At 43.8% G+C, this 11,894-nt stretch overlaps 1 long non-coding RNA gene across 1 annotated transcript; it reads right to left on the bottom strand.

Moving 5' to 3' along the window:
* Nucleotides 1-6,944: 6,944 nt before the first annotated feature.
* Nucleotides 6,945-11,399, bottom strand: LOC140709040 (uncharacterized). The gene is made up of 3 exons (XR_012089374.1): nucleotides 11,279-11,399; nucleotides 9,952-10,177; nucleotides 6,945-9,243 (listed from the first exon to the last, which is right to left on the bottom strand). It is a non-coding gene; the product is annotated as an uncharacterized lncRNA (long non-coding RNA).
* Between the last annotated feature and the right edge of the window lie 495 nt (nucleotides 11,400-11,894).

The following is an 11,894-nucleotide window of genomic DNA, read 5'->3' as shown; positions in this document are numbered from 1 at the left end:
TATCTGGCTTCGTTTCTTTGGTGGATTACTCGCAGTTCCCTGCAAGTCGCAGTATGGATGAGCCTGAGCTTGTTTTCCTTTTCCCCCCTGATCCAGATAGGCTGCAGGTTTATCAGAGAAGATGAATTTAGTTCATTGTCAACATGATGAGTGTGGATGGATGTCACAAAAAACAGGTTAACAAACTTCTTGTTAGGGTAAGTGTGAGGATTAAATAAATTGAAGTGACATGATAACATAATGGGATTCTACAAATTATATCTTTTATTATTTACAGCTTCTCTAGAACAAGACAGTTGCTCAGTAGAATAAACACAGCCTGGTTTTTGCCTCCTGGTAGATTCAAACCCAGTGCTGTTTGGGTCACACAGAAAAGTAGAATCTCACCCTAATGACGTCCAGAGGAACTTTTGTATATGTACTCATCCACCTTGAAGCTTTAGTACCCTAAGTTCCATCCGATACTGAGGCTTCTCTTTTCCTTCCTTCTTCCTGATTCACTGGAGATAAACAATCAAGATGGCCTTTTCGAAATGTCCTATTTTGTCCAGAGATAGTGCAGGTCAATATTGGACCTATGAAGCTTAGACATCAACTGAATTCATCATCTATGATGTTTTGTCTTAAATGCCTAGTAGAGGTGTCTTTTTTTTTTTTCTGTCTTTTTTGATAGTGAGAGCAGCTTGTGCACTGATTTTGTCTTCATGATCCTGAAATCCTTGCTATCCCTGATTTTGAACAATTCTATTGTAAATTATCCCTGGCTTGAACATCCGTTGTCTGATTGGTACCTAAGTGAGATCACTTGAGGTTTTTCTGATGATGGAGGGAATCATGGAATTTAAGGATGGAAGGGATATTAAAGTTTTTTTCAGAGTAACATCACACACACACACACACACACACACACACACACAAGCAATTACTGGAGTGACAGCTTTGTGAAAAGGTTAATCTCTGGTTAAACATTTCTGTTCTGGTCAGGCGAAGTGGCTCATGCCTGTAATTCCAGCACTTTAGTGGGAGGCTGAGGCAGGAGTTCGAGGCCAGCCTGGCCAACATGGTGAAACCCTGTTTCTACTAAAAATACAAAAATTAGCTGGGTATGGTGGCATATGCCTGTAATCCCAGCTATTAGGGAGGCTGAGGCAGGAGAATCGCTTGAACCCGGGAGGCAGAGGCTGCAGTGAGCCAAGATGACGCCACTGCACTCCAGCCTGGGTGACAGCAAGACAAGACTCCATCTCGAAAAAACAACAGCAAACGCAACAAACTATTTCTGTTCCGTAAGCATGAAGATATTATAATAATTACAGCCCCATGTGCAATACCAAAACCTCAGGAGTAACCAAAATATCTAGTAGAGAAATGTCACCATTATACAAGAGGTAAAAATTATATCTGTGGATATTTGTGAAAATATTTGTTACGATTTCAAATGAAAAAAGCAGAATATAAACTTGCATTTATATGACTCTTGAAACTAACCATGGACAAGAAGATGGGAAAACATGGAAAATAAAAATACTGTTATGCTTGGGCTATGAGGGTAATTTTTATTCTCCTTTAAACATTTATAAATAATAATTGTACATATTCAGGGTTCATATATCAAACCAATAAAAACAATAAGTTGGTTTTACAGTTTCTTTTTTTTTTTCTGCTTGGAAACAGAAAAAGTAAAAAGGAGATACTAATTTACAGCGGAATTCTCCAGGGGTCAGAGGCAATGATTAAAAAAAAAAAAAAAAAAAGGTTTTATTTTATTTATTTATTTATTTATTTTTTGAGATGGAGTCTCGCTGTCGCCCAGGCTGGAGTGCAGTGGCGCAATCTCAGCTCACTGCAAGCTCCGCCTCCCGGGTTCCCGCCAGTCTCCTGCCTCAGCCTCCCGAGTGGCTGGGACTACATGCTCCGCCACCATGCCCGGCTAATTTTTTTTTTTTGTATTTTTATTAGAAACGGGGTTTCACCGTGGTCTAGATTTCCTGACCTCGTGATCCGCCTGCTTCGGCCTACCAAAGTGCTGGGATTACAGGCGTGAGCCACCACGCCCAGCTAAAGGTTTTAAATTTATTAGAGAAGCTAGTATTCCATATCCTCCCCAACCCATTTTATCTTATTTTACCTTTCTTTTGTGTGTGTGTGATGGAGTTTCGCGCTCTCTCCCAGGCTGGAGTGCAATGGTGTGTTCTTGGCCCACTGCAACCTCTGCCTCCCAGGTTCAAGGAATTCTTCTGCCTCAGCCTCCCCAGTAGCTGAGATTACAGGCACGTGCCACCATGCCTGGCTAACATTTGTATTTTTAGTAGAGACGGGGTTTCGCCATGTTGGTCAGGCTGGTCTCAAACTCCTGACCTCAAGTGATCTGCCCACGTTGGCCTCCCAAAGTGCTGGAATTGCAGGTGTGAGCCCCCACGTCTGACCTCTGGTATTTCTTAAGTAGCAAATGTACATCCTGTTTAGGTGCTGAATCAAGTAAAGGGCACGTAAAAAAAAAAAATTAGTTTTAGTCTAAATTGGTTGTAAACCTAGGCATCTAGGAAAAGTTGTACCAGAGAGTACAACTCTGTACCCTTCAGAATAATTCAACGTAATTTTATGAAAACCCTCTTGGCACTTGGTTAATTGGATAAATGAAAAGAACTTGTAATCTCCACTGTAAAGTTGTAACCAATGATTTGGCTTTTCCATTTGGTTAAACTTTGCTCTCAGTCAGTGCAAATTGTCACTCCTCTGCGTATTTCTGTTTCTTCTTTGCTGACATTTTCCTTGCTAATGATGCAGGAGTTAAGAAGAAATCACTTAGGCAGGCAACAAAGGTATGGGAGTCCTCAGTAAGGCTTTGTTTTCTTTTACATGAAAAGCAGCCCCAGCTCATTTTCTAACAAAGAGCAGCCTATAGAGTCGAGCTGCAGACATAGACAAGTGAATGCCTGCAGGAACTAGGACTAGACCTGTTCAAGATGGTGGTGCCATCCTCCCTTCCTTTTGTCAGTCACAGGTGCAGTAAAGAGCAGGTAAGATGGCAGCCATCAACTGGAAAAGCCATTTGCATAATAAAATTAGGGTGGGGCGACCAGCCTTCCCTCGCGCTATCTAAACGTCATACCTGATCCAACCAATCTGTGAGCCCTATGTAAATCAGACCCGGCTTCCTCAAACCTGACTGGTCCTTTCCACTGGGAGACTGCCTTCGCTATGGAGAGATCTGTTTTTCTTTCTCTTCTGCCTATTTAAACGTTTGCTTCTAAACTCCTTGTGTGTGTCCATGTCCTAAATTTTCCTGTCGTGCAACAACGAACCTCAGGGTATAGATCCCAGACAACGTAGCTGCTTCACTAGGGAGGTGACCAGTTCATGGGACTGGTGACTTTACCATTTGGCCCAGAGGGACGGTAACTGAAAGGGCTCTTTTATCCAGTGTCAGCTGGTGGATACATCTGCCTACAAAAAAATGTGAAGTCAAACTGAGTCTCTTTGAGGTGACTGGAGCAGAGCTGGGAACAGAGACGTAGAGCGTGAAACGTTTTGAAATAATTTGAAATTTTGCCACTATGTTTTTTAATAAAACTATTCTAATGAAGACTATTTTTAAGTAAAAATCCAACAATCAAATAGACTTAAAAATATAAATTCATTCTCTAAAGGCAAATGAATTGGGTATTTAAGGAAACGCAAAGGAAACAGCACTTCAGACTACACAGGTATCCCAGCATATTAGGTGGCTGCATGTTACATTATAGCTTAATGGCCTGGTTTAAACAGTCTTGGATAATGATTAACCAAAAAAATGGACTTTGGGCCTGAACCTAACTCTCCTAAGGTTGTGGGCATTTGTTGCTAGATCAACGGGAAAAACATTTCCAATGAGACAGAAAAACACACTTACTGCTGTCTCCACCCTCTCACTCCCGGGTCCATCTGTGTGTTTGGAGAATGGAAACACTTAGAATGGTTGCTACGGTCTTGAACATGTCATTTAGATCTCCTTGATAAAAGAAAACTCATTCCTCTTTTATTTTCTCTTCCCAAAGTGCATGATCCATGTGCTTGCTCTTCCCCCCTCCCCACCACACCTACTCCTTTTGATTTGTTCAGTTATTTTTATTTATTTATTTATTTAACTTCCATACTTGGTATGAGGGACAGCTCATGTAACTACACTGCAACATAGCTGCACGGTGCGGCTGACACATCTTCCCACTGAAGCCCCTTCTACTGTTTCAGTCCTGATCTTTTAAGTGTTTGGCAAATGAGGCAGCCTGGAATAAGGTCTTAATGTCAAAAGAGTTCAAAAGGAAAGTTATTCCTTCAAACATCCTCCCTCTCGCAGATGATTCTCCATAGCCAGCCAGAGCCCTGGCGTGTAGGGATGATGAATGTCATGTCAACAGGCCTCAGGGCCAGAAGAACCCCCGTGCCACTTTGTGGACTGTGGATCACCTTTTGCTTGTCTCCTGCCAAATTCCCTCCCTGGTCCTCTGAGACTATAGAGCGTGTTTGGGAAGCAATTTTTGTACACAGACCCAGATAAATGTGTCTGTCTGATAAAAGCATAAGGCTTAAGGTGACATTTTTCTTCCACAAGGTTAGCAGTTTTGTTAGTGGAAATACATCTATACCTATCAATTAAGTTATAGCCTGGAAGATGCATGATGAAATGCTTCTGAGTGAGAATAGCCTTGAGTTTGGAGAAAATCAGAGATCCCATTCATGATTAGGAAGCACCAAGCCAGGTCAGCTTGGAGGTAAATTGATTTCACCACGTGTGTTAGTTTACTAGGCTGCTGTAACAAAGTACCACAAACTGGAAGGCTTACAACAACAAAAGCTTTTTTTTCACAATGCTGGAAGCTGGGAAGTCCAAGATCAAGGCAGATCTGGCTCCTGGTGAGGGCCTGCTTCCTGGTTCATAGACGGTACCTTTTCATTATAACCTCATGTGGTGCTAGCAAGGAGCTCTCTGGGGGCTCTGTTATAATAAGGGTGCTAAGCCCATTCACAAAGGCTTCACCCCCATGACCTAATTACCTCCCAAAGGCCTACCTCCTAATACCATCACTTTGGGGGTTAGGATTTCAGTATGGGAAGAACCAAACATTCAGACATTCAGGCCATAGCAATAAGATGTCCATAGCAATCCATGCCTTCATTCTCCAACCCCCAGTGCTCCCTGAGTGCATGTACGTCTGGGCATCAGTGCTCTTTGGAAGTGTTTAGCTGAATGTGAAGGTTAATAGCACCTTATCCAGGGAACAGCTGTTGTAGTCCCTGTCAGCCCGATTCTGGAGAGAACAGATAACAGATAATGTTTAAGAAGTAGGATGGTCTCCAAGTTAAATGACTGTCCCAATCCCACAGCATCTGTGACCAGGGCTCACACCCTTTTTTTTTTTGAAACGGAGTTTCACTCTTGTTGTCCAGGCTGGAATACAATGGCATAGTCTTGACTCACTGCAACCTCCTCCTCTCGGGTTCAAGCGATTATCCTGCCTCAGCCTCCAAAGTAGCTGGGATTACAGGCACCTGCCACCACGCCCGACTAAGCTCACACCCTTTGACATTTCCCCTTTCCCTCTGCTTCTATGAGAACTTGGCTAACTCCTGACAGATTCCGTCATCCCTGCACTAGTTCTTAACTTCTGACAGATTCCACAATGCCAGGTCTTGAGAAATGGCAACCTATATCTCATTAGGTTTCCTCCTTTAAAAGTTCAGATGGGCATTTCATCTTACTTAAAATGATCACATTTGATATTGTTCAAGAAATAAAAAACTTTTAGCCAATTTATGCTGATCAGTATAAAGTTGTGTTTGATTTACAATAAATTTTAAGTGAAAACATGCTATCAAGCTTAAATATAATCATAAAGGTTTTAAATATGAGAGAATACATATCTTTTGTAGAATAGAAAGTTATCTTTGTATACCAAGTCCAGCTTCATATATATTTGAATATATATTTATGTGTGCATGTGTATAGATGTTTGTATACATTTACATATTATAATGATATTTTGGGCAGAGTGAAAGTTATCTTTGTATACTAAGTCCAGCTTCATATATATATATACACACACACACACACACATATACACACACACAAATATATATTCAAACATATATATAGATGTATACACACACACACACACACAGACAAATATATACGAGAGTCTACTTAGTCTACTTGACCTGTCAGTTTGAGAGAAGTATATAATCCAATACTGTAGACCAGGGCTTCTCAGTCTTGGCACTGTTGGCATTTTGCCCCATATATCTCTCTGTTGCGGGTGCTGTCCTCGCATTGCAAGTGTTTAGCAGCATCCCTGGCTTCTCCTCACCAGACGCCAGTAGCACCTTCCTCCACCCTGTCCAATCTGTGATGGCCAAAAATGTCTCCAGTTGTCACCAATGTCTCCTGGGAGGACAAAATTGCTCAAAGTAAGAACTACCAGTCTGCAGTGATCACAGTTACACTAAATTATCTGTGTATTCTTAGAGGTTTTTTTCTTTTTTTTTGAGACATGGTTTCACTCTGTTGCCCAGGCTGGAGTGCAGTGGCATGGTCTCAGCTTACTGCAACCTCTGCCTCCCAGATTCAAGCGATTCTCCCACCTCAACCTCCCAAGTAGCTGGGGTTACAGGTGTGTGCCACCACGCCTGGCTGATTTTTAGTAGAGATGGGGTTTCACTATATTGGCCAGGCTGTTCTCAAACTCCTCTCCTCAAGTGATCCACCTGCCTCGGCCTCCCAAAGTGCTAGGATTACAGGCGTGAGCCTCCAGGCCAGACGAAAGTTTTTGTCACATATATTTACCACTATGCTATTTAGTACCTAAAGGTTCATCACTGTAATATTTTTTTGATGGCTTTTTTTTTTTTATCATTACCAAGTCACTCTGATGTTTTAAATTAAATGCCATATTATCTTTTCATGAAGATTGCTATTTCTACTACTTTTATTTGCATTTTCGTGAATAAATTATGGCTCATCCCTTTATTTTCAACCCCTTGATACAGTTCCTAGTTCAACATTTCTACCACTACTGCCGCACATCACTTGGCCTTCTGCAGCTGTTGTGAAGCTGAATCCATTTCAACCACAGTTCTTCGTAAGCACAGGCAGAGTTGTGCTGTGAATAAGGAAAGCACCTTTTTCGACCTCACATCTTAGTCAGTTTCGGCTGCTATAACAAAGTACCATAGATTGCATAGTTTAGAAACAATAGAAATTTATTTCTCCGATTTTGGAGACTGGAATTCTGAGATCGGGAGGCAGCAATGTTAGGTTCTGATGAGGGTCCTCTTCGGGCTTCCAGCTAATTGTGCACTCACAAGAGGAAGGAGGGCACCAGAGCTCTTTAGGATCCCTTTGGCGAGGTCACTACTCCCATTGACCAGGGCTTCTCTCTCATGACCTCATCATCTTCCAGGGGCTTCTCCTCCTCCTGCCATCACAGTGGGGGTTAGGGCTTCAACATACGAATTTTGGGTGGACACAAATATTCAGTCCATAGGCCTCACCTTGTGTACTGATACTGAGCTGTGTTACTGAAAATTTGAGAATCTTGTATCCCACAATTTTCTGCTCTTAATGTATTTGTTGGACTTTAAGTAGAGCACATTAGTTCTAACATTCTTTTCAGTGGAGTTATTTGTGAGGTTTGATGCTGCCAAAGGAAAAAAATAGATTCTTTCTAACGGCAGTGAGGAAGACCCTTGATTTTTGAGTCTGTTTGGGAAGCAGGATGGGTACAGTCATGCTCGCTCAGGTGCAGCCCCACTCTTCCTACTTGCCTCTGATTTTTGTGCTTAGGGAGAAAAGCTTCTGAGAATGCAGCCTCTGGAAATGGGCACGGCTTCCGTGCACTGAAAATCTGGCTGAAAAGCTCCTTTTGTTTCTGCGATATACCAGATGGAGTGTTCTCTGTACAAACAAACATTCAAAATCCTTGAGAAGAGATATGTAGGTTACAGTTTAACTTTCACTATCTCTACTAGGAGGGGGACAAATTCCTGAGGCAAAGGAGTTGCAATAGAAAATCTTGAAATTTAGGCTGGGCACGGTGGTTCACGCCTGTAATCCCAGCACTTTGCGAGGCTGAGACGGGCGGATCACCTGAGTTCAGGAGTTTGAGACCAGCCTAACCAACATGGAGAAACCTCGTCTCTACTAAAAATACAGAATTAGTCGGGCATGGTGGCTCATGCCCGGGAGACTGAGACAGAAGAATAGCTTGAACCCCGGGGGCGGAGGTTGCGGTGAGCCGAGATGGTGCCATTGCACTCCAGCCTGGGCAATAAGAGTGAAACTCCGTCTCAAAAAGAAAGGAAGAAAAGAAATTCTTGAAATTTAAAGAGTACGGCAAATGTTCCATTCATTTAACGTTGGGTAATGAATTGGAGCTGTCCTTCCTGGTCCCGCCCCAAGGGTCCACCCCTTCTGCCAGGACTGGTTTCCGCCCACTCATCTGTCATCTTGCTCAGTCGTCACCTACACAAAGCCTTCCTTTCTTCTCCGCAGGCAGTGCTGACGGCTTCCTCTTCACTGTCCCCAGCTCTTTGTGTGTGCTACATTTAGAATGAAACAAATTGTTCTGTAATGATTTGTTTACATATCTGTCTCTCCCAGTAGGTAATGAGCTCTTTGGAGTCAGGGACCACATCTTCATCATTTTCAGACACCCATCTCCTTTTGTTGAATTAATCTTTGAGTGTATTTTTAGATTTTTCTGAACTCCTTTTAGAGATTCCCATTGTCAGTAGCGTAAACTCCAAACTTCACTTCTGTTGAGTGCTTTGACACCCCAGTGAAACTGAATGTTTACAGCTCTCCGGAGACTCTGGGCTCTCTCTCCCCTTTCTTCTTTTACCAATAATGTTCCCTTTGCTTGGAATGTATCTGCCCAAACACTAAACATCAACTACCCTTTCTTTGTTCTGGGTTAACTCTTCCTCATTCTCAAGATGGGTGAGCGCACACCCTGGGTGTTGCTACAGTATTCTGTGATTTTCCCAATGTATCATTTAGCACATGCTGTTATGCTGTTACGGTCACCCCTCACCCCTTACGTGTCTGCCTCGCCCTCGAAGCTGGATGATGCTGGAGTTGCTGTATGCAGTTTCCCTGCCTCCTAGCAGAGGGCCTGGTACTCAGTCAATGTTAGTAGGATTATGTTTCTTACAAAAGCCACATAAAATATCCTGAAACTTCATAGTAATGTAGAAAAAGTGTGTAATCTGAAATAGAAATGTTGAGTTCTTGTCCAGATTCTGCTATGTACAACCGGGGAGGAAAATATAAAAGTTTGTCCACGTTTAGAAGAGCAGACATAAGTAAAGAAAAATAGGCTCCTGCCAGGAAGTAGGACTCAAAGTGCCAGGACAGTGAAGAAACAGACAAGCTAGCTTAGCAGCAACTGGGGTTAACAAGGTACAACAGGAGAGGCCAGGTGCGGTGGCTCACGCTTGTAATCCCAGCACTTTGAGAGGCCGAGGCGGCGGGTGGATGGTTTGAGGTCAGGAGTTCTGGACCAGCCTGGCCCCCATGGTGAAACCCCATCTCTAATAAGAATACAAAATTAGCCAGGCGTGATGGCGCATGTCTGTAATCCCAGACACTCAAGAGGCTGAGACAGGAGAATCCCTTGAGCCTGGGAGGTGGAGGTTTCAGTGAGCCAAGATTGTGCCACTGCACTCCAGCCTGGGCGACAGAACGAGACTCTATCTCAAAAAAAAAAAAAAAAAAAAAGATACAACAGGCGGAAAGGGGGCATCAGCTCCTTGTGTTACCAAATGGCCTGGCAATGCAGGAACCTCAAGTACGGGCCTCTGGCCCAGGCAGATGGGCGACACTGAGATGGCCCTAGGGAAGAAATGAAAGAAAAGAATTGGTTTTTGATTTTGGATAAAGAGAGGATCTCAAGCCTGAGGTTTATTTATTTGTGCCTATGCCTGCTGTTGATTCCCTGGTGAAGCTGCTGGAACAAATCCACATCTGCCTCGTGTGGCCTCGCTGCACAGAAGGGAGACAGCAGAGCTCGTGCTTTGGCAAGGCTTTCCACATGTTGGAAATGTGACAGCTGCCTGGACTGCTCGTCCTGGGCTTTGGCAACACTGACCACCTGTGCATGAAGCAGCAGGTCATTCAATGTCTTTGAGCCTCAGGATTTCTCTGTAAAATGAGGATATATATTTACAATATGAATCTCAGACAATATTAGCTTTGAACTTTTTAGATATAAAATTGTTTATGCCATCTGTCCCTGGCCACTCATAGAATTCAACAACGATCTAGGAGGGCAGGCGTGTGTCTGGGGCCCTCTGTGTCCCCATGGAACTGTCCAACCTTGCTGTCACACACAGTCAGTGTTTTAAAATGGAATTTACTCTTTGACAGATGTGCTGCTATTTCTCTTTCAGTCTCTCTCATGGCTTAGATACCTCGAGCCTAGATGACCAGGGCAGTGCATTGCATGCAGTGCAGATGGATGAGCATTCAAAAGGTGGCACCGTGGGGTCTCCTGGACGTTGCATGGGCTCTGGAGTCAGAATGAATTCTATCCTTGCTCTGTGTGACCTTGAGCAAGTCTTGTATTACTTCTCCAAACCTCGGATTACTATCTGCAGTATGAAAATAACACAGCACCAGGCCGGGCGCAGTGGCTCACACCTGTAATCCCAGCACTTTGGGAGGCCGAGGCAGGTGGATCTCGAGGTCAGGAGATCAAGACCATCCTGGCCAACATGGTGAAACCCCGTCTCTACTAAAAGTAAAAAAATTAGCTGGGCGTGGTGGTGCCTGCCTGTAATCCCAGCTACTTGGGAGGCTGAGACAGGAGAATCGCTTGAACACAGGGGGCAGAGGTTGCAGTGAGCCGAGATCGTGCCACTGCACTCCAGCCTGGCAACAGAGTGAGACCCCGTCTCAAAAAACCAAAGGAAAGAAAAGAACAAAGCACCTACCTCCTTCCTGTGTGATGTGGGGAGCCTCTGGGCCGATGCATGTAAAGTACTTCCCTGCAGGCAACACCCCAGCATAATCAGCAGGCAGTGGATGCCAGTTACTCTGGCTCCTTAGTGAGTCCTGAGGTGCACATGTGAAGTGGTTATTGTTATCCCTACTTTGCATGTGAGGAGAATGAGCCTTTTCATTAAGTGGCTGATTTGGAATTTTTTTTTTCTTTCCCAAGACAAGGTCTCACTCTGTTGCCCAGGCTGGAATGCAGTGGTGCGATCATGGTTCACTGCAATTGTAATCACCCAAGGGGCTTACCTTGCCTGCTGCCTAGACAGAGCTGATTCATCAAGACAGGGGAATTGCAATAGAGAAAGAGTAATTCATGCAGAGCTGGCTGTGCAGGAGACTAGAGTTTTATTATGACTCAGATCAGTCTCCCTGAGCATTCGGGGAGCAGAGTTTTGAAGGATAACTTGGTGGGTGGGGGAAAGCCAGTGAGCCAGGAGCGCTGATTGGTCAGAGATGAAATCCTAGGGAATCAGAGCTGTCTTCTTGCGCTGAGTCAGTTTCTGGGTGGGGCGGGGGGGCACAACATCAGATGAGCCAGTTTATTGATCTGGGTGGTGCCAGCTGATCCATCAAGTGCAGGGTCTGCAAAATATCTCAAGCACTGATGTTAGGAGCAGTTCAGGGAGGGTCAGAATCTTGTAACCTCCAGCTGCGTGGCTTCTAAACCATTTCTGATCTTGTGGCTAATGTTAGTCTTACAAAGGCAATCTAGTCCCCATGCAAGAAGGAGGTCTGCTTTGGGAAAGGGCTGTTACTGTCTTTGTTTAAACTATAAGTTTCTCCCAAAGTTAGTTCAGCCTATGCCCATGAATGAACAAGGACAGCTTGGAGGTTAGAAGCAAGATGGAGTAAGTTAAGTTAT

Source organism: Chlorocebus sabaeus, chromosome 18 (assembly GCF_047675955.1).
Source record: "Chlorocebus sabaeus isolate Y175 chromosome 18, mChlSab1.0.hap1, whole genome shotgun sequence".
NCBI classification, from domain to species: domain Eukaryota; kingdom Metazoa; phylum Chordata; class Mammalia; order Primates; family Cercopithecidae; genus Chlorocebus; species Chlorocebus sabaeus.
Note: the sequence above shows the minus strand (reverse complement) of the source record. Positions and strands in the feature narration are given on the sequence as shown.